Here is a 19,353-nt window from a genome sequence, read left to right as displayed (position 1 = left end):
AAATGTATCAGGTTTAGAGTCCAGCCAGGCAGGCAGGCGAGAGGTGGTGAGTTCATGGGTATCAGTGAGAAGGATTTCCACATGGATCACCTGGCTGGAGGCAGCAGGACCTGAGGCCAGAGGATGGGCCCCAGGCAATGACGATGGCTCTGCCAACAAGGATCTGTGTCAGTTACTGGAAAGCAGCTGTAGAAATAGGCCGGCCCTGAACCAGCTCTCCTGGTGGCCAGGAGTCCTGGCTTTCTGCTCAGGGTGGAAACCAACCCTGCCCACAGCATGGGTGGCTGACTCTGAGCAGGGGCCACTGGGGTGAGAAGAACAGATAGGGAAAGAATGGGGGACATTTATTATTATTCCTGAGGCATTGAACTCTCAGCAGACTGGAGGAGATTACTAATTCTGATGAGTTGTCCTCTGGAGGAACTGGAGTTTGGGGGGTGCTGCCATTGGACCATTGCCACTAGACATTCATATCCATGACCAGCGAATTTTCCAGTGGATCTCTTGGCAACGTCATCCCCAGTGGCAGTAGGATGCTACCAGTTTGGAAAGGCAGGTAGCAGTACACAATGAGAGCAATAGAACAGTCTTAGCTTTGGACTTAGCATTCTGGCTCTGGGAAGTTATCGTGAGGAAGTTATTAACAAGAGGAAATAAGCTACAGCTAAACATGGGACAGCAGCATAAAGTACAATAGCTATTCATAAATATCAAGTCTATATAAAAGTAGTGTTTCTGAAATAACTTTGAAGAACCATGAAAAATAATATTGTATATACCTCTTGGTTATTATATATCACAATCCAGACTAGATTCATGGGGAAATGTTGAAAGGGAACATGGAAATTAACATGACGATAAACTGAAAGAGCTAGATTATGGGTGAAAAGTATCTCCTTATAGTATTATAAAATCAATGAAGATTTTGTTCTTCTAATCTTAGACAACTTTCACAATTCAAACTTTAAAAATAGGACACTTTTCTTTCTTTTTTCTCCTCCCTTTTACTAATGCTTGTGTTGGCAAGTGAATAATAAAAGAGAACATTTTTGCAAAACTTCAGAAGGGCCCTGGAGCTAAGGGCAAATACATGTTAGGGGAAGTTTGGAGGAATAAAGAAAAGCCGCGAAAAATGATGGCAGTGGTAGAGGCAAAGGCAAAGGGGTTATAAATAAAGCATGGAGGAAGAGCACAGGCACACAGCGACCCGGGAACGGAGCGATGGTGCTTCCAGAACAGGGTGGCTTCCAGGCACATGACATCATTGAAGGCCGCTCTCACACTCATTAACTGTTTCCTGGGTCAGGACATGTGTCGTGGCTAACCGCGTGAGTGGAAATATAGAACAGGTCACTATGCTTTTGATTTCTCGTTTTATTTTAATTCTGTGAGCTCAGTGAAGCTTGGTGTATTATGAGCACTGCACATAGTATGTGTTCCATAAATGTTTGTTGAATGAATGCTAAGTGTGCTCCCTTTTCTTGAATTTATTCCCTGAGAACAGGATCTCGCCTTGCTTTTATTTGCCTTCCTTGTTTTCCATCCACCCTTGCTCTTTTGCCTTCTATGACTCAAGCAGTAGGGTGTTGTATGAGTCTGTTCTCGCACTGCTATAAACAAATACCTGAGACTGGATGATTTATTTTAAAAAGAGGTTTAATTGGTTCACGGTTCCACAGGCTGTAGAGGAAGCATGATTCTGGCATCTGCTTGGCTTGTGGGGAAGCTTCAGGAAACTTACAATCATGGCAGAAGGCAAAGGGGAAACAGGTGTCTCTCCTGGTGGGAGCAGGAGCAAGAGAGAGTGAAGAGATGCCACACACTTTTAAACTCCAGATTTCAGGAGAACTCACTCACTATTGTGGGAACACCACCAAGGCAATGGTGCTAAACCATTCATGAGAAACCCACCCGTGTGATGCAGCCACCTCCCACCAGGCCCCAGTTCCAACACTGGGGATTACAATCAGACATGAGATTTGGTGGGACACAGATCCAAAGCATATCAGATGGGCTGATGCTTTCAGCTCCCATGGCAATTCTGACAAAGAGGACAAAAGCATGTCCAGATGCTGCTCTCCCCTCATAACTTGCTCTCTCAAATCTCAGTTCAGGGGCTGGGCCAAGAGAGCCTGGGCCAGGAGAACCAGGGACAGGACAGCCATGTTGACCTCCAAGGAGTCCCCTTCTCTCTTTATAGCTGCCCTCCCCAGTATCATCTGATATGTCTGCCTGAGACATCTGTTCTCTGTCCTGCAATACTTCCTACTTGTTTATGCTGATTACTTCTATCTTCCGCATTCTTCCATGCCTACAGAATCACCCAGAACCCTATCCGTTCCCACGGGGTTCAGGCTCTAGTACTCTTATCTCATTCTCTCAGATTTTCTCCTGTTGTGTTAGGTCATTTCCTCCATGCCCAGTCTTTTGGCATAGTTTTCTTGTGTGCAGGCAGCCCTCTTAGCAGCAGAAACTGCAAATTCCTGGCATGAATCCTGCCGCTACCCCAGATGCTGACCATGGCAGACATCACTAGTCAATCACAGCCGACTTTCCCATGGAGCCTGGGCATGGCTTCAGAGTCCTCCCAACAAATAACTTCAGCCTGCTTCTACCAAAAGATCAGAGTGGGTGTGCAAGAAGAAACCTGTCGACATTTCTGTGCTAAAATGAAGGCTGCTGCCAAACTACTTGCCCCAGATTTCTTGTGGTTGCCACGTCCCGTGTGCTTGATCAGGGGCCCTAATCCTGAGCATTGCCCGTCCCTCTCCTCTCCTGCCTTCTGCTTACTCAGAGCTCTCCAACTCCCAGTACACTTTGCACCCAAGCCCGTCTGTATCACAGTGACTCCCCAAGCCTAATCCAGTTCTTATACTAGCGACACACATTGATTTCAAAGCTCAGAGCATCTCAGCGTAGCCTTATGTCAGTCACCAAAGTCACCTTAGATTAATGTAAGCCTCCCGCCAGAGGACTCTGCCCACAGTGCCTAGCCCAGCCATCTTGAAAACAGTATGTGATCAATAAGCTTCCTCAAAGGGATGACTTATACTTTCCTAGAAAAACTAGGCTTTGGAGTTGCCTAATGGAAAGCCAATATTCAGTGAGAAAAGAAACATAACAATGTTGGGAATCTGAAAGAGTTAATCATGTATTTTGATGGAACCAAGCAGAGACGGCCATGTTTTTCCTAGGCTGTTTATAGCGGTGTGTTTGAGAGCCCAGGCTTGAGAATCCTGGCACTGACCACGTGACTTTGGGCAAGGCCATAGCCCCTCTCTGAGTCTATGCCTGCACCTGTAAAACTATGGTTAACAGCCAGGCTGCAAAGTAAGGCTGTCTTAAGCATTGCATTAGATTATTCTTAGCTCAGGACATGGGCAAATAAATGGTGATTTTTGTTAATTATAGGAATGCCAGGTTGGGATGTCCCACAACCTTATTCATACAGGGTTTTAAGACATGTCTCTTTACCTTTGATAGTGGAAATCAAGCATTATACTTAACTTGAGGGAATGCAGTCTTGGGAAATAATTTCTGAAGTTCTTCCCTCCAAAGTAGAGATGAGAGGGTCAAGCCAGACAAGGACATCTGGAGACCGTCGGTGCAATCTCAGTCTCTCCCACCAGGGGGCGGTGTGGCACCGTGCAGGATCCTAAATTCCCCACTGGCTGAGGGAACGCGGACAGGTCTTGGGTTGGGCATAACTTTTCCTCCTCTCTTTATTTTTCCTTTTCCCCAAAATTAGTTTTTAAGTGGCAGTCCCTTTAAGTGTGCTTTCAGGGAGTCCCTTTCCAGGTGCTGTATGTTTGTCTAAGTCTTGCCAGGCTTCCTCGGGCTGCATCCGCTTCTTGGCTCCATCCTGAATGAGGTGGTCCAAGCCGAGTGGACCTTGTCCTTGTCCGTGAGGCTGGGGGAAAGGTCATGATCAGCCTGAAGCATCCTTGGGAAAACTGGATGAAGTTCCCGGGAGAGCAGGAGGGGAAGGTATCAGGAAGGCTTTTCTCTGGACCCCTATGTCTTTGCACTGGGAAGGGCGTTCCGCAGGGAGCACAGTTCAGTCCCTACAGAAATGCCAGGGGCTTCTCCTGCAGCTTCCCGGGGAAAGATTTTTTGTTCATCATCACTTTCCACAGCATTCATGGCCTTCTCAAAGGGGTGTGTGAGCCCCAGCGGTACTGAGTCCCTGGCCTCTATAGAAAACCTGCATGGCCATAGGAGGGGCCGACAGGAACCAGCTTGAGGCTGTTGCATATCTTGGAAGATACCTGTCTGATAAGAGTTGAGGATGCTTTTTAAACTGGATTTGGCTGGATTTGAATGACCATTTATTAAGCTACCTCATTTGATTCATCTGCAATACTCATGACACCAAATGAAGAACCGAGGCTCAGAGAAGTCAGATAACTATCCCAAGGTCACACAACTCTCAGGGATTTAACTCAGGGCTCTCTGACTCCAAAGCCCATGTTCTCAGCAGCATTGCACAGATTGAGGAGGCCCCACAGCACCAATGAGTGTTCACCCCAGTTATGTCCAAACTCCTGGGGATCAGTGCCAGAGGCAGCCTGGAAATGACTTGATACCCAGTCACAGCAGAATATCTGAGGCCACACTGTGAATCCAAGTTCTTCCTGATAACCCTTTCAATTTCAAATGGCCTCCACACTGGGATGCACTCTGCCTACTTCCCCATTCCAAGTTCTACTCATTCCCACCCGTGTCTGTTCTTCTCTTTCCAGGAGCCATTTTCTTATTAAGCACCTACTGAGTGCCAGACACTTTACTAACTGCTGCGATACAGTGGCAAATACATTCAGCCCTCACATTGGAGTGAAACATATTGCCTTGAGGAATTCCTTTAGTTCTCTTGGGGTTTTCTAGAATTTACTAGTCTATTTCTATATCAATTAAGATTGCATATCAATCCCAAAACTTAGCAGATTAATACAACAGACATGGGTTATCTGATGCTTTTTGCGATTCAGGAATCCTTGTGTACCTTAGTTGTGTTCTATCAGAGTCACTCACGAGGCTGTGATTAAGGTGTTGTCTGGGACTGTGGTCTCATCTCAAGGCTCAACTGGGGAAGGATCCCTTTCCAAGATCACTTATATGGTTGTTGGTAGGATTCATTGTACCCTTCCCCAGCAGGATTTCTGCTGATATTCTGGGGGAAGGGTACACAAAATGGTGCTGGTGAAAAAGAGTCAAACTCTGTAAAATATTTGAGGAGATTTATTCTGAGCCAAATGTGAGAATCATGACCTATGACACAGCCCCAGGAGGTCCTGAGAACATGGGCCCAAAGTGGTTGGGTTTTATACATTTTAGAAAAACATGAGACATCAATCAATACAGGTAAGATATGCATTTGTTTGGTCAGGAAAAGTAGGACAACTCAAAGCTCGGTGGGGGTGTGCTTATAGGTCATACATAGATGAAAAGATTTTCTGATTGGCAGTTGATTATTATATTACCTAAAGACCTGGAATCAACAGAAAGCAGTAACCAGGTTAAGATAAGGAGCTGTGGAGATCAAGGTTCTTATTATGGAGAATAGATGGTATATGTCTCTTATTAGGCCTTAAAAGGTGTAAACTCTTAGTTAATTCTCTCCTGGATCAGGAAAAGATCTGAAAAGGGGAAATGATTCTGTATAGAATATAGATTTTTCCCATGTGAAACAGCTTTCCAGGGCTATTAAAAATATGTCAAAGGAATATACCTTGGGGTAAAATGCTTTGATTTCTTTCAGTGCCTGCTATCTGTCATGTGATGGTATACTAGAGTCAGGTTATTTTATTGCTACAAAGAGTCTGTTTTGTCTATCTTAATATTCCTGTTTTAATGTTAATGCTGGCTAGTTGTGCCTGAATTCCAAAGGGAGGAGAATATAATCTGGCATGTCTGAACCCCCTTCCCATTATGGCCTGAACCAGTTATTCAGGTTTACTTTGGAATACCCTTAGCTGAGAGGGGGATTCAGTTCAGTCAGTTGGAGGGCTTAGAATTTTAGTTTTGGTTTACCAAGGTTTCAGCTGTGGTGGTAATTATTTCTTCCCTAAATTAGGTGATAGGTACATGGGTCATTATTGTCTTACTCTTTGAACTTTTTTGTGTGTCTTTTTATATTTCATAATCAATGTTTTAAAATGAAAATATTTAAAAAATAAACCTTATGGTATTTGTGCATGACTAGAGAGACACATCAATGGAACAGAACAGAAAGTCTAGAAATAACTCAAGTACATATGGAAATTTAATATATGATAAAGATGACATTTCAAGTGCTGGAAAAGTGATTGGCTTTTTGATAAATGACACAGAGAAAATTAAATAAACATATCTCACATGATACACAATAAACTCTAAATGAATTAGAAATGTAAGCATAAAAGATGACATCAAACAAGCACTTGGAGGCAACATGAGTGAGTTCACCTATGGGGAAAAGCTTTCTCATTATGACTCAGAAAATCCAGATGAGATGCCAAGAAAGAAAAAATGAACAAAATTGGACATATAAACATTGCAAATAAATCTATTGTCTTTGTTCATTTTCTGTTGTCTATAACAGAATACCTGAAACTGGGTAGATTTTAAAGAAAAGAAATTTATTTTTTACGGTTATGGAGGCTGAGAAGTCGAAGGGTCAAGGGGCTGCATCTTATGAGGGCCTTCTTGCTGTTGGGTACTTTCTGCAGAGGCCCAGGTTGGGGCAGGACATCACATGGTGATGGGGCTGAGTGTGCTAGCTCAGGTTTTTCCTCTTCTTCTTGTAAAGTCACCATTAAGCCATTAATCCATGAATGGATCAATCTATTTAAGAGGGAAGAGCCTTAATGACCCAATCATCTCTTAAAGGCCCCACTTCTCAGTACGGCCACATTAGGGATTAAGTTTTAATGTGAGTTTGGAGAGGACAAATATTCAAACCATAGCACCTATGTATACAAAAAAAAAAATGCCATAGCTACTGCTTTTAAAAACAGTGGAAAGTAGCTGCAATGTATATCAGAGACACTGGGTTAATTTCACTAATAAAGAACTCTAAAAGATGAGGAAAGACAAATGAGGAACTACCATGCTGATGATAGCATAGTTTTTGAAACTCTCTGAATCCCCCCATAAGAATAGATAGAAACCTAGATACAGAATCAGAAAGCCATGGATGATATAAACAATAAAGCTAGGTCACAAGGCATTCTTAGGAACATCAAAATATAAGTAGATGGGAATAAACCATTAACAGCCTGAAGACTTGTAAGTTTGTGTGTCTGTGCAAGAAATAATATAAGAAAGCAACAGGACTGAGAAGGGGAGAACCCTAAGGTAGCCAAAAGTTTTCACCATAAAGCATAGAAAGATGATTTGAGCACAACAACTGAAGCTGAGAGGGGCATTGCCAACTTTAGTAGCAGTGATTGCAGTTGTCGCTACTAAAGTTTGAAGGGACCAGGGCTGTCTAGACCCTGTTGACCCTCAAAAGTACCTACCAGGGCTTTCTTCCAGGACAGGGCCCCATGCCCAGAAGAAACATCTAGGGGTGGAATAAACAGTTTGAAGAAAAGAGGCAGTTGAGAAACAGGAAAGAGAAGGTTCAGATTCGGCTGGAAGAAGGAAACAGCCAGGAAGTTTCTGAAGCCAAGCTGCCATGTTTTAAAAACACACCACAAAAATGCACAGCAGAGGGAGCTCTGTGGAGTCAGACGAGTTGGTGAGCCATGATTCTTTCTAAATGGTCAATGAAACAACATCACATAAAAATGAACAACAGAAATGGATTAATAGAAAATCCCATACAAGTTCTATATAAAAACCTGAGGAAAATAGACCAAAAAACCCACTAGAAAGATGGACAAACACATGAACAGATTTTCCCCCACCAATGGACAAATGAATATGTAAGAAAAAAATGCTCATCTTTATCCATCACAAAAAATGAAAGACAGAGATGTTGGTTTTCACATATCAGACTGGCAAAAATTCAAAAGCTTGACCACAAGCTGCATTGCTATGGCTCTGGGGACAAAGCTGTTCCCTTTCATCCTTGGGGGAAAGCAACATGGTACTATTCCATGAAGGGGAGCTTGACACCATATAACCACCGTATGCATGCATTTCCTGTAAGAGGTTGAAGAGTGTTTCCCCCCCAACTTCAAGCTCACCTGGAACCTATGAATGTAACCTCATTTACTTATAGGGTCTTTGCAGAAGTAATCAAGTTAAGATGAGGTCATACTGAATTAGGGTGGATATTAAGCCCAGTATGACTGGTGTTGTTATAGGAATTAAAGAACAGACACAGACACACAGGGATATGTTCATGTGATGACAGGGGCAGAGGATGGAGTGATGCGTCTACAAGCCAAGGAATGCCAAGGATTGCTGGCAACACCAGAGACTGGAACAAGGAAGGAAGGATTCTTCCCTGTAAACTTCCTGGACAGTACAGCCTGGCTGACTCCTTGATTTTGGAATTCTAGCCTCCAGAGCTGTGAGAGAATAAGTTTCTGTTATTTTTAACCACAAAGTTTGTGGCATTCTGTTACAGCAGCCTCAGGTAACAAATATATTTACCCTTTGGCCCAACAATCCTCTTCTCAAAAATAGCAATCACAATTGTATTCACTAAGGCATTATATGTAATTGAAAACAGCCTAATTGGCCGGGCGCGGTGGCTCAAGCCTGTAATCCCAGCACTTTGGGAGGCTGAGACGGGCGGATCACAAGGTCAAGAGATCGAGACCATCCTGGCTAACACGGTGAAACCCCGTCTCTACTAAAAAAATACAAAAAACTAGCCGGGCGTGTTGGCGGGCACCTGTAGTCCCAGCTACTCGGGAGGCTGAGGCAGGAGAATGGTGTAAACCCGAGAGGCGGAGCTTGCAGTGAGCTGAGATCCGGCCACTGCACTCCAGTCTAGGCAACAGAGCGAGACTCCATCTCAAAAAAAAAAAAAAAAAAAAAAAAAACAGCCTAATTGCTGAGACATAGAAGATTGGTTGAACCATGGCACATTCTCTCAATAGAGTGTTATGCAGCTTTAAAAAGGAGTGAACAATATCATCATCAGCTGTGAAAAATTGACTCCAAAGATGGTGCCCTGTGCACGTGCAGCTAATCACATCAAGAGCCTGAGCTGACCTTGCATTTTACTTTGCCCAGCAGAATGTAGAAGTGAATTCAGTTCTTTGAGAAAACTAGTCTCTAGAAGGACTCACAACTTCTACCTTCTCTCTCAGATATTATATGAAAGATGAGAAAAGATATGGAATATGGCCTGTGCATCTGTAGGGGTAGAGAGAAAGCGTTCCTTCCACCCTCTCTGAAGTTTCACTGAAATGACTGACAATAGACAGATTCATAGGAGAAAAATGGCTTACACATTTATTACGGTGCATATGGCCATGGAAGCCCTACAAATAGGAGACTTAAAGAAGGGCCAGATGGTTGAGGCTTATATACCCTCTACATAGGGGACAGGGAAGTGGCGGACTGTAGGACATTTTAAAGGGGTAGTAAATGATTTCTAAGGAAAATGAGTGAGCCCAAAGAATAGATAATAGTCTGGGACAAAGTTCCTCTGAGTTCTGGGGCAGGTGGCAGAAGGGTGAGGGGCAGAACCACACTGTGAACAAAGGTTGTCTTTTTCACAGATAAAGCCTCCCAGGTAATCTCTTGGAGCTGTCCTCAGAACAGATGAAAAGTCTGTCTGGCATGGTGATGATTCCAGTCTCTTCTCTTCTCCAGTAGTTAATCTTTCCTGGTTATTTGATGAGATTCCTAGGAAGGGTATCTAAATTACATTTCTGGCCAGGTACAGTGGCAAAACTTATTCAGACAGAGAAATTCCCTCCTGGTGCTTCAGGAAAGAAAGAGGATCAGATAGACGAGACAGGGGGATGAAGGGAGACTGGAGAGAGACCTTAGTTCTAAAGCTTATTTCTGAGGCATTTAATTTCCTTTAACTCAAAAACCCTCAGCATACCAAAGTGCCATATTTTTGAGGTACTGTTTTCTGAGCCTCAACTCATCCAAGAATGTCTTGGAGGTATCATGGTCAAGGACATTGAAAACATGGTCTCTTTGGCAAGTCTAACCCAGAGGGAAAACAGAAAAGCCCCTGACTCTCCTGGCCAGGGGTGAGGAATGTGGTGGGGGCCTTTAAGATTATGTAAGTCATGGCTGGGCATGATGGCTCACGCCTGTAATCCCAGCACTTTGCGAGGCCAGGGTGGGCAGATCATGAGGTCAGGAGACTGAGACCAACCTGGCCAACATGGTGAAACCCTGTCTCTACTAAAAATACAAAAATTAGCCAGACATTGTGGCATGTGCCTATAATCCCAGCTACCCAGGAGGCTGAGGCAGGAGAATCACTTGAACCCAGGAGGCGGAGGGTGCAGTGAGCTGAGATCACACCACTGCAGTCCAGCCTGGGTGACAGAGCGAGACTCTGTCTCAAAAAAAATAAATAAATAAGTAAGTAAAAAATAAGTCCTTCATTCCCACTCTGTACCATCCACAATGACCTTGTGGTTGGAAGTTGGTTCTCGGGAGGCCATCCACAGGCAAGAATGGACTGATGGGAGGTGTCTGGTCAATTTGGGAACTGACCTGGGTCTTCAGCTGCCACCGTCTGCTAAGGTTCTGTCTCAAGGCTCTCTGAAGGGCCCTGTCACACCCAGCCCTCCAGCCTGTGAAGTCAAGGTGACTACATTTAGTTCTCCTTCCCAGAAGGCTCTGGGAACATTCCACATGATTTGAATTCTTTGAAGAATTCAATCACTGGTGACGTGATTTGGGTGGATAGTAAAACACTGTTCCATTTGCCCAAAGGAAGAGAAAAGTGCTCATGTTTTTACAAACATAATAACTTCCTTTTAGAGCTACTTCTTTTGCAATAGTCTGTGAGCAGAACTTTGTGGTAAATGATGTTTCTGATATCCACCAGCAAATCCTGCGGCCCACCCACACACATGCCCGCTTAGATGACTGTTGATATAACGTTTTCACTTCCCTATCACGGGGGCAAACCAGGGTGAAGTTTTGAAATCTGAGATGATTGATAACATGCTCTGGTGAAACAGATGGTCTTCAATGGAATATGATACTGATATTAATTACGGGATTGGAAAATAAAGTTCTTGACAGAAAGTGAGTAGGCCAAAGTGGCATTATGCATACAATGATAGGATTTTGATGATCTTGCTGTTTGATTAAGTAGCAATCTCATTGCAGAATTTAAATGTGATTACTCCTATCCTAGAGCCCTGTTCTCCTAAAGGGAGGTCAGTAGCTGGTTGTGTAATAAGGATTCTGGTTGGTCTTTGTGGCAGGTTCCTCAAAAGAGTCTCTAAACCTTAGGATTACCTCGCCCGGGAATCTAATCTGCTTGCTTTCTGTCAGTGGAGCTGGAAGGAGCCGAAAGGCCAGTGAAGATTAGCCCGGCCTTGAAGACATGGGCTCTACCAAGCAGCAAGCAGGCCCCAGTGGTCTCTGCTCTGCCTGGAGGGGGAAAAGGATAGGGATGCATTTCAGGGCTGAAGCTTACACCCCAGTGCTTCCCTGAGAAGCCCCCATGCTATGGGCCAAGATAGGGTCCCTGCGTGGGCTCACGTGACGTCACAGAGCTGGTGTGTCCTTGTCCATGGTTGACCCAGTTTCCTCGAGGTTGGCTCCCTCTCAGACAGGCCCTCCGCCCAGTACTGCAGCAGCGACAGCCTCGCGTCTTCTCAGGCTAGTCCAGCAGGAAGGAGGAAGAGGCTCTTTCCGGGGAGTCCCAGCCCCGGCGGTGTCATGTCCCCACATGGACCAATCACTGCGGCGAGGGTACTGAGATGCTCTGATTGGCTTAGACCTAGGTCATGTAATCGACCCTGCCAGGAGTCGATTACTGGGCTTAGAGGCAGGGCGGGGTGTGTCCCAACTTAAGTGTGGATGGAGTTACCAAGAGAATGCGTTTTAGGAGTCAAGATCAGCGGATGACGACCAACATTTGTAGAGTGGTCACTGCCTGCAATATGGATAATGATGTCCAACCTCTGGGTTGTTGAGCAAGTTCAATGAATTAATGCATGTAAAGTACTTAGAACAGTGCCTGGTGCACAGCAAGCTCTCAGCAAATGTCCACTGTTTGCCAAGCAGCAGTCTCAGCATCTCTTGCACCGTATTACTTCATCCTTTTACGGCAGCCCCATCAAGTGGGTGCTATTTTCTCCACTTTACAAATGAGGAAACCAAGCCTCAGAGGGGTTGTGTAACTTACCTGGGGTCACACAACTAGTGAGGGATGGAGTCAAGATTTCAACCAGGACAGTTTGACCTCAGAGTATGGGTGCTTAACCCTTCCACATTGCTACTGCAAGAGGGAAGCCCATTCTGTAGAGACGCCCATTCTATATATTAGAGCCAATGGCAGTAGGCTGGATGGAAGTGTATTTAAAGCACCCCATAATAAAATAGTATAAATAGGATTCTCCCAGTGGTCAATTTTCACTCTAGTTTTAATTTGGAAACCGTTTAAAACTACATTAGTGCTTTTCAGATACAATTCTGAAACATGAGGACTACCAATACTTTCCTGTCATCCCAGCGGCCTGAAAGAGTTAATGTAGCTTCCAAGACTTTGTAACTTACAACCAGGGAGGAACTTACATGCTGGGAAAGTGTAATTCAATGAATAATGGGAATCTGGATTAATTCCCAAATAAAGTTGTTATCATAAGGATTATGAAGAGGGGAAAAAGACATTTAGCAGAATCTCCAGGGGCAGATATTAGACATGAAAATCAAAGTTTGCAGTGCTTTAAATGTTATTTATCATGTCTTTTTCTTTTCTGCGTCCAGCGTCTGGCACCCCAGGCCTGTGATCATATTGTTTTAAATGGACAGGATCACAAGTGGCTGCTCTCACGTGGAAGTAAGGGCAGGGAAAGACAAATGAGGCACAGATGACACACGAATGTATTCTGTGTTTGTGAACACAGAACACAGGATGTAGGTGGTATGCGCAGTTCAAGTTCAGCACCGAAAACCCTTTTCTGGGAGCTTAACAACAGGATTTTTTCATCAAGTCAATCAGAGGAGACTGGGAAGTTAAACACAGTAGTCCTGCCTCCCCTTTACTTATATCCCAGGATCAGTGGGGCTTAACTGTGTGTGAACTGGGGTGATGAGATGTCAGCTGTGTTCGTCCCCTGCAGGGGGTGCTGGTCAACTCCAGGAGGAACCTTCAGCCAAGGGCCACGGGGAGTTGCTTCCTATCTAAACAGAAGCCAAAACAACTGCCATCATGAGCTCAGTCGGGGTCAGCGTGTGCCATGCTGTCATTGCGTGCGGTTCAGGGAGGTCCCTAATGACACTAGTAATTCCTTCCAGCAGGTTGCAAATCCTGAGATTCCTTCAAAACTAGTCCATTGGAGGCCAGGCATGGTGACTCATACCTGTAATCCCAACACTTTGGGAGGCCGAGGTGGGTGGATCACATGAGGCCAGGAGCTTGAGACCAGCCTCGCCAACAAGGCGAAACCCGGTTTCTACTAAAAGTACACAAATTAGTGGGGTGTGGTGGTACACGTCTGTAATCCCAGGGAACCCAGGGAACTGAGTTCAACCAGCAACCTAACAGAGCAGGGACGGGCCTTCCCCAGAGCTCCGGGAAGGAATGCAACTTGCCGATACTTCGATTTTAGTCCAATGAGATCTGTACTGAACTAATGACCTGCAGAACATATCATCAACTTGCGCTGTTTTAAACCACAATGTTTATGGCAATTAGTTACAGCAACCAAAGATTCACACAGGGGTATAGGGGAAAGCTGTGCCTGCCTCAAAGTGGCCCCATAGCCTGAGCCCTTTGGCAAGGGGGCTGTGGGCAGAGCGTGATGGAGCAGTTTTCAGGTGTGCCCAGGTTCCCAGGTATGATGCCCAGTGGGCGACAGGGCGTTTGCCTACCTTGGTATGGAGCACAGCCTGGCCACAGCAAGGAAAGACACCCTGGGGTCCTCAGGAGTCTGCCCCGAATGTTCTCCCAGAGGGCATCTGCAGCCGTGGTGGAAGGGGGTACAGCCCTCCTTGGCTCTGTGACCAGCAGGTGGTAACAAAGAGAGTTCAAGAAAAGATGCCCAGAGATGCATCTAACTGGGGGCCTTGGTGGGGCAGCTTGGCTGCTGCTTTACATGGGAGGAGTTAGAAGCTTGTAGAACTTGAGTATCTACAGCAAGCTGATCATGTTAGGGAAATTCAAGATAAACAAGCACATTTTCAACCTCTGTGAGCCTCGGTACCCTCATCTGTACAATGGGAAAATAATCGTTCCCAAAGCTTACTATGAGAACGAATTAAACACCAAGAGCCCAAGTGCCTGCTTATACCCAGTGCATGCAGCCACCTCGTTCCGGTTCCTTCCTCCATCTCCTCGTCTTGTTCTCTGACTGTGCTTTATTCTGGGATGACACCCCGGCTCTACGTGTTTGCTTCAGGCCTTGGCAGAGCTTATCGCGGCGCTCCATGAGGCACCTTTGGTTGTCCAACGTGGAGCTACGCCAGTATCTGCAGTCACTTTGGCTGAGACGCCTCCACTGCCCCCGGGTGCAGGGTGGGTCCTCATTTGGAGGGATGCGGAGTTTCCCAGGGGGTGGGGCAACGCTTTCCTTGCTCCAGGTGTTTATGGTTGAAGTTGACTGTGATCGTAGACTAGGGGTGGCAGGCTGCTGGGAAGGTTCCTGTTCTGGGGATTGGTCAGACCCACTACATTATGCCAAAAAAAAAAAAAAAAGTCCTGGCAAGTTGCTGAAGGGGGATGTAGAAGTGAGGAGAGAGAAATTTTGAGCAAAATGGGCATATGGAGGGACTGTGTGGGTGGGTGCTGTGTAGGGCAATGGTCCCCCAGGGGTGCCCCAGAGAGACCGTGTGGGTGGCGCAGCAGCTGTAATAAGACACCTGAGCCTTGGGCTCAGGCCAGCAACTTAATGTTCAGTCTTATTTCCAGAAAGTGGGACAAGCCTACTGGGGCAAGCCTGAGATGGGTCTGAGCCCTTGAGTGGGAAGGGTGTGGTAGGGTGGGATGTAGGCACGATGGAGCAGACGTGGGTGGCTGGGGAGGAGAGGCCAGCAGGTTTCAGCAAGCCTGGGACCATGACATCGTGTTCTTGGGAAATGCAAAAGGCAGACCACAAGGTGGTGCTCACCACAAAAGAATTCCAGGACCAGTCAAAACCCAGAGAGTGCCAGCTTTTTATTCACCCCGGATTTACGAAAACAGCAATATGGACAAAAGACATTTGAGGCTCTCCTGGGCATGCTTTCCCTTTTCTTCTTTTATGGTGTTTTCCTAGTTTGTTTCAGGCAAGCTCGCCCTTCATTATTGGGAAGTCTTGTTCAGAACAGTTGGTGTCTTCACAGTGACTGCAAGCACTAATGAATACACACACACACGCGTGCACACACACACACACACATGCCCTGCAATAGGTGGCTTTCTCGATTGATACCCCCACCCCAGGGTACTGAGAGGGGTAAAGCCAGAGTCCGACAGGGCGTCCTTTAGGAGGTGACCTGTGACTTTGTCATTGTCCTGAAATTCTCAGGATAGGGAGGATTTCAGTTTGATGCAAAAAATATCCTATTTCTATAACACATATTTTTGCTTTTTTTGTACCGCACTATCCTCCGTCATCTCCCACTTTCCCCACACACTATTACATGCGTCATTAACTCTCAAGGTCCTGCCAAGACAAGCAGCTCCCCTTCAGCAGTTGAGAGCGATGTGGGACTCACCCTGCCCAGCGCATTGCCATGAGGACATGAAGTGAAGCCCGGCGGGGCAGAGGTGCACTGGGAAGGAGCCCAGGCCTTGTGAACTTTGCATACAAGAGTGTTTTGTATACATGTAGAAACTCACATAAACAGCAAATTATAGTTTTTTCCCTCTTCTGTCTCTTGGTGTATTGTATATGTGTGAATGTGTGTAAATAAAGTATTAATTTCAGTGCAGTCTGAGATATCCTCACTGAATCCTGCCCACCTCTCTCGGCCAGGCTGATTCAAGGGGGCCCTGCTGGCATCCTTTCTGCTCCACCAGCCATCACGAGGCCACCTTCCATGAGCTCCATTTCCACGACTGGCCCATCTGGGTATCACAGTTCCAACCAGCATGCGTGTTTGGTCCCTGGGGCTTCTGGATAACTTGGAGCTTTGTGAGAACTCCAGAAGGATTTCTTCTGAAGAACCAAACCCATGTTTCATAGGTGACACACAGTTTGCTCCTTTCAACATGCACACGAAACACACATTCATGAAACAGCAAACGAGAGCAGCCTCGGCATGATCTGAGAGTCTGCCAATCCCTTCCTCACCAGAGGAGGGCTCAAAACCATGTTTTCACATCCTTGGATTCTGGGGCGCAGTCCTCAGGGACAGCTTGGGGTTGAGGCCAGAACACAGCAGGCAGGGCCCAGAGCTTCTCCCCTGACCCCACCTGGCACGTGGCTCAGAGCCGGCGGGGCTGGTCAAGGGTTGCTTTTCCGGTATTGTTTGCTCATTTTCTTTTGCTGTTCTTGTTCCTGCTCTCACCTGCACTGTCTGCTCTGTCCCTGCTCCTCAAGGGTTTCAAGATCAAGATGCTTATTGTTGAGAACTGTCTTCCTTTCAAAAATGGCTTTTACAGTTCTGGCCTCCAAATGCAGGATTTTACCTACACTGCTACATCATTCAACATTTAAAAAACAAAACACAAATAGTTCACATGATTATAATTTTTCCATTTGCTAGTGGGCAAATGAGAGTTGAAAGTGCAACTGCCTGCAGAACCCCTGACAAAATCTGCAGAGAAGAGGTTTCTTTTCTGTTTTGGGGCAGGAACTAGAAAATGCTGTGCCTCATGGCTCCTGTAGACGCCCCTCCACCACTGAGCTGGGCTTCACTTTACAGTGGGCTCATGGGTTCCATTTAAAATATTAACTCTCAGCAGAAAGTACAATTTCAGATGGATGTAGAGTTTCCTACGGCTGTTGCTTCACCTGTCATCTGGAGAAAGCTGCCTGTACAGTCTTTCCAGCTTTCCACAGATAAAGGTGAAAACAATGCAAGAGGAAAACAGATGACGACCTTTCCTTAAGGCAGAAACTGGGAAGAAGGGATGCCTGAGAGGAGCAAAAGGACCCCGATGCCATGAATGGCCTCGGTGTGAAACGCAGAGGGCCTCAGTTTGTGTCCCAGCACAGAGACCACCTACACAAAGTTTTGTTCTTGTTTATGTTTTTAACTTTTCCCCTGTCCCCGATGGAGACACCTGTGCCTGTGCTCCAGGGGAACTCGGCAGCGCCTGTGCTCCATTCCTTGGCCGCTTCTGTGAGTTGAGCAGAACGCCTTTCTTCTCATTTCCATCAATCACCTCTCTTTGCTCTCAGCTGGCTCACTTCCCCGTCTTCTACACCTCAGCCAAGATGCACCATCACAGAGACAGGAAGGAGGGGCTGCCGAGGACCCCAGGAACGTGGCCTCAGGAGTCACCATGCAGATGAAGAAGGGAGGTGCCCTCACATTCGGGCAGCCTGGGAACCGGGATGTGTTCCGTGCTGTGACAGCTCCCAGCGCCCTGAAGCCATGATGGCGGAGGAGGCAAGGCAAGACCCCTCCTGCAGAACAGCCATCCACAGGGGCGATCTGGCGAGGAGTAGGAAGCAGGTAGTGTTACCCCAGGTCCCCTAAGAAGTGGCGCAAAGAAATGGATCAAATAGGCAACCATTTCATCAGGGAAAATGCCTAAGAGAAACTGGGGGGAAGCTGGGTGGAACTGGAATAGCTTTCAGACTGTGGTGTGAGTCTGACCCCAGTGAAGGAGCGAGGAGGGATGGTTGCGAGCAGGTGGCCCCAGGAAAGTTCTGCAAAGCCACGGGACATCCTCAAGCCTGAACCAGAAGACCCAGCCCCAACCTCTCCCCAGAGTGGACCTGCCTTGCGCAGCCGCTGGCTGGGAGCAGCCTGTGGGAAACGTGGCTCCATGCAAATATTTAACAATCAATAAGCCACAGCTGAGGAACCATGGCCGCACAACCGTGTTACTCCGTTCTCGCACTGTTACAGAAAAATACCTGAGACTGGGTAATGTATAAAGGAAAGAGGTTGAATCAGCTCACAGTTCCACAGGCTGTACAGGAAGCATGGCAACATCTACTTCTGGGGTGGCCTTCAGGAGTTTTACCCATGGTGGAGGCAGTGAGGGAGCAGGCATCTCACCTGGCAGAAGCAGGAGGAAGAGAGAAAACAAAAAAACAAAAAAACTTTTGTTTGTTTTTTTTTTTTAAAGAAGACTTGCTCTGTCACCCAGGCTGGAGTGCAGTGGCATGATCTCAGCTCACTGCAACCATTGCCTCCTGGATTCAAGCGATTCTCCTGCCTCAGCCTCCCGAGTAGCTGGGATTACAGGCGCGCACCACTACACCCAGCTAATTCTTTTATTTTTAGTAGAGATGGGGTTTCACCATTTTGGCTAGGCTGGTTTCAAACTCCTGACTGCAAGTGATCCACCTGCCTTGGCCTCCCAAAGTGTTGGGATTACAGGTGTGAGCCACTGCTCCCAGCCTACACACTTTTATACAACCAGATCTTGTGAAAACTCTGTCACTATACAGTACCAGCAGCAGACGGTGGCAAACCATTCATGAGAACTCTGCCTCCATGTTGCACTCACCTCCCCTAGGTCCTCCCCGACACTGGGGATTACAATTCAACATGAGATTTGGTCAGGGACACAGAGGCAAATCATATCAACGACCATTTGAAAAGTCATATGCAATGGGAGAGGGAAACCATGGGAAATAATAGAAAAGGAATTCTTTTCAGCAATGAAATCTGCTGACATCAAGATAAATACATATATACATGCATATATATATACACACACACACATATATATATATTTAATATGAAGTCTGCTTCAAACCCAAACAATAGAGAGATGGATTTATGCATACCTGAAAATGAGCACTATATCTCTATTAAATAGGTAATATTGAAAAATACCCAATGGCATAGAACAATGTTCTGAAATGAAAATAACAGGCGAAAAACAGTAAATACAAAGTAAAATGTCATGTTTCATAAAACTTCTTACCAGTGGTTCTCTCTGTGTGATGGGATTACAGATGATTTTTTTGTTTTATTATTTCTTTATTATTATTATTATTATACTTTAAGTATAATATATAATGATTTTTGTGTTTTACTATTTTCTTAAAAAAAGGAATACATGTTGTTTTGTACCTTTAAGAGATTTTAAGAGCACCATGGCATGGGTGTGGCTCTCCTAGTATGTCAGGGTGCCTGCCTCTCATCCGTGGGGTC

At 45.8% G+C, this 19,353-nt stretch overlaps 2 long non-coding RNA genes across 6 annotated transcripts in view; one reads left to right on the top strand and one right to left on the bottom strand.

Annotated features, from left to right (window-relative positions):
- The window catches only part of LOC119625268 (uncharacterized), a 174,031-nt gene that overhangs the window by 10,064 nt on the left and 144,614 nt on the right, over positions 1 to 19,353 (top strand). The window lies entirely within an intron of this gene.
- Positions 9,029 to 12,027, bottom strand: LOC119625269 (uncharacterized). Its single transcript, XR_005241396.2, has 3 exons — positions 11,626 to 12,027; positions 10,624 to 10,703; positions 9,029 to 9,789 (listed from the first exon to the last, which is right to left on the bottom strand). It is a non-coding gene; the product is annotated as an uncharacterized lncRNA (long non-coding RNA).

Source organism: Chlorocebus sabaeus, chromosome 10, assembly GCF_047675955.1.
Source record: "Chlorocebus sabaeus isolate Y175 chromosome 10, mChlSab1.0.hap1, whole genome shotgun sequence".
Lineage (NCBI taxonomy): Eukaryota > Metazoa > Chordata > Mammalia > Primates > Cercopithecidae > Chlorocebus > Chlorocebus sabaeus.
This window is presented reverse-complemented; position numbering and strand designations above follow the sequence as displayed.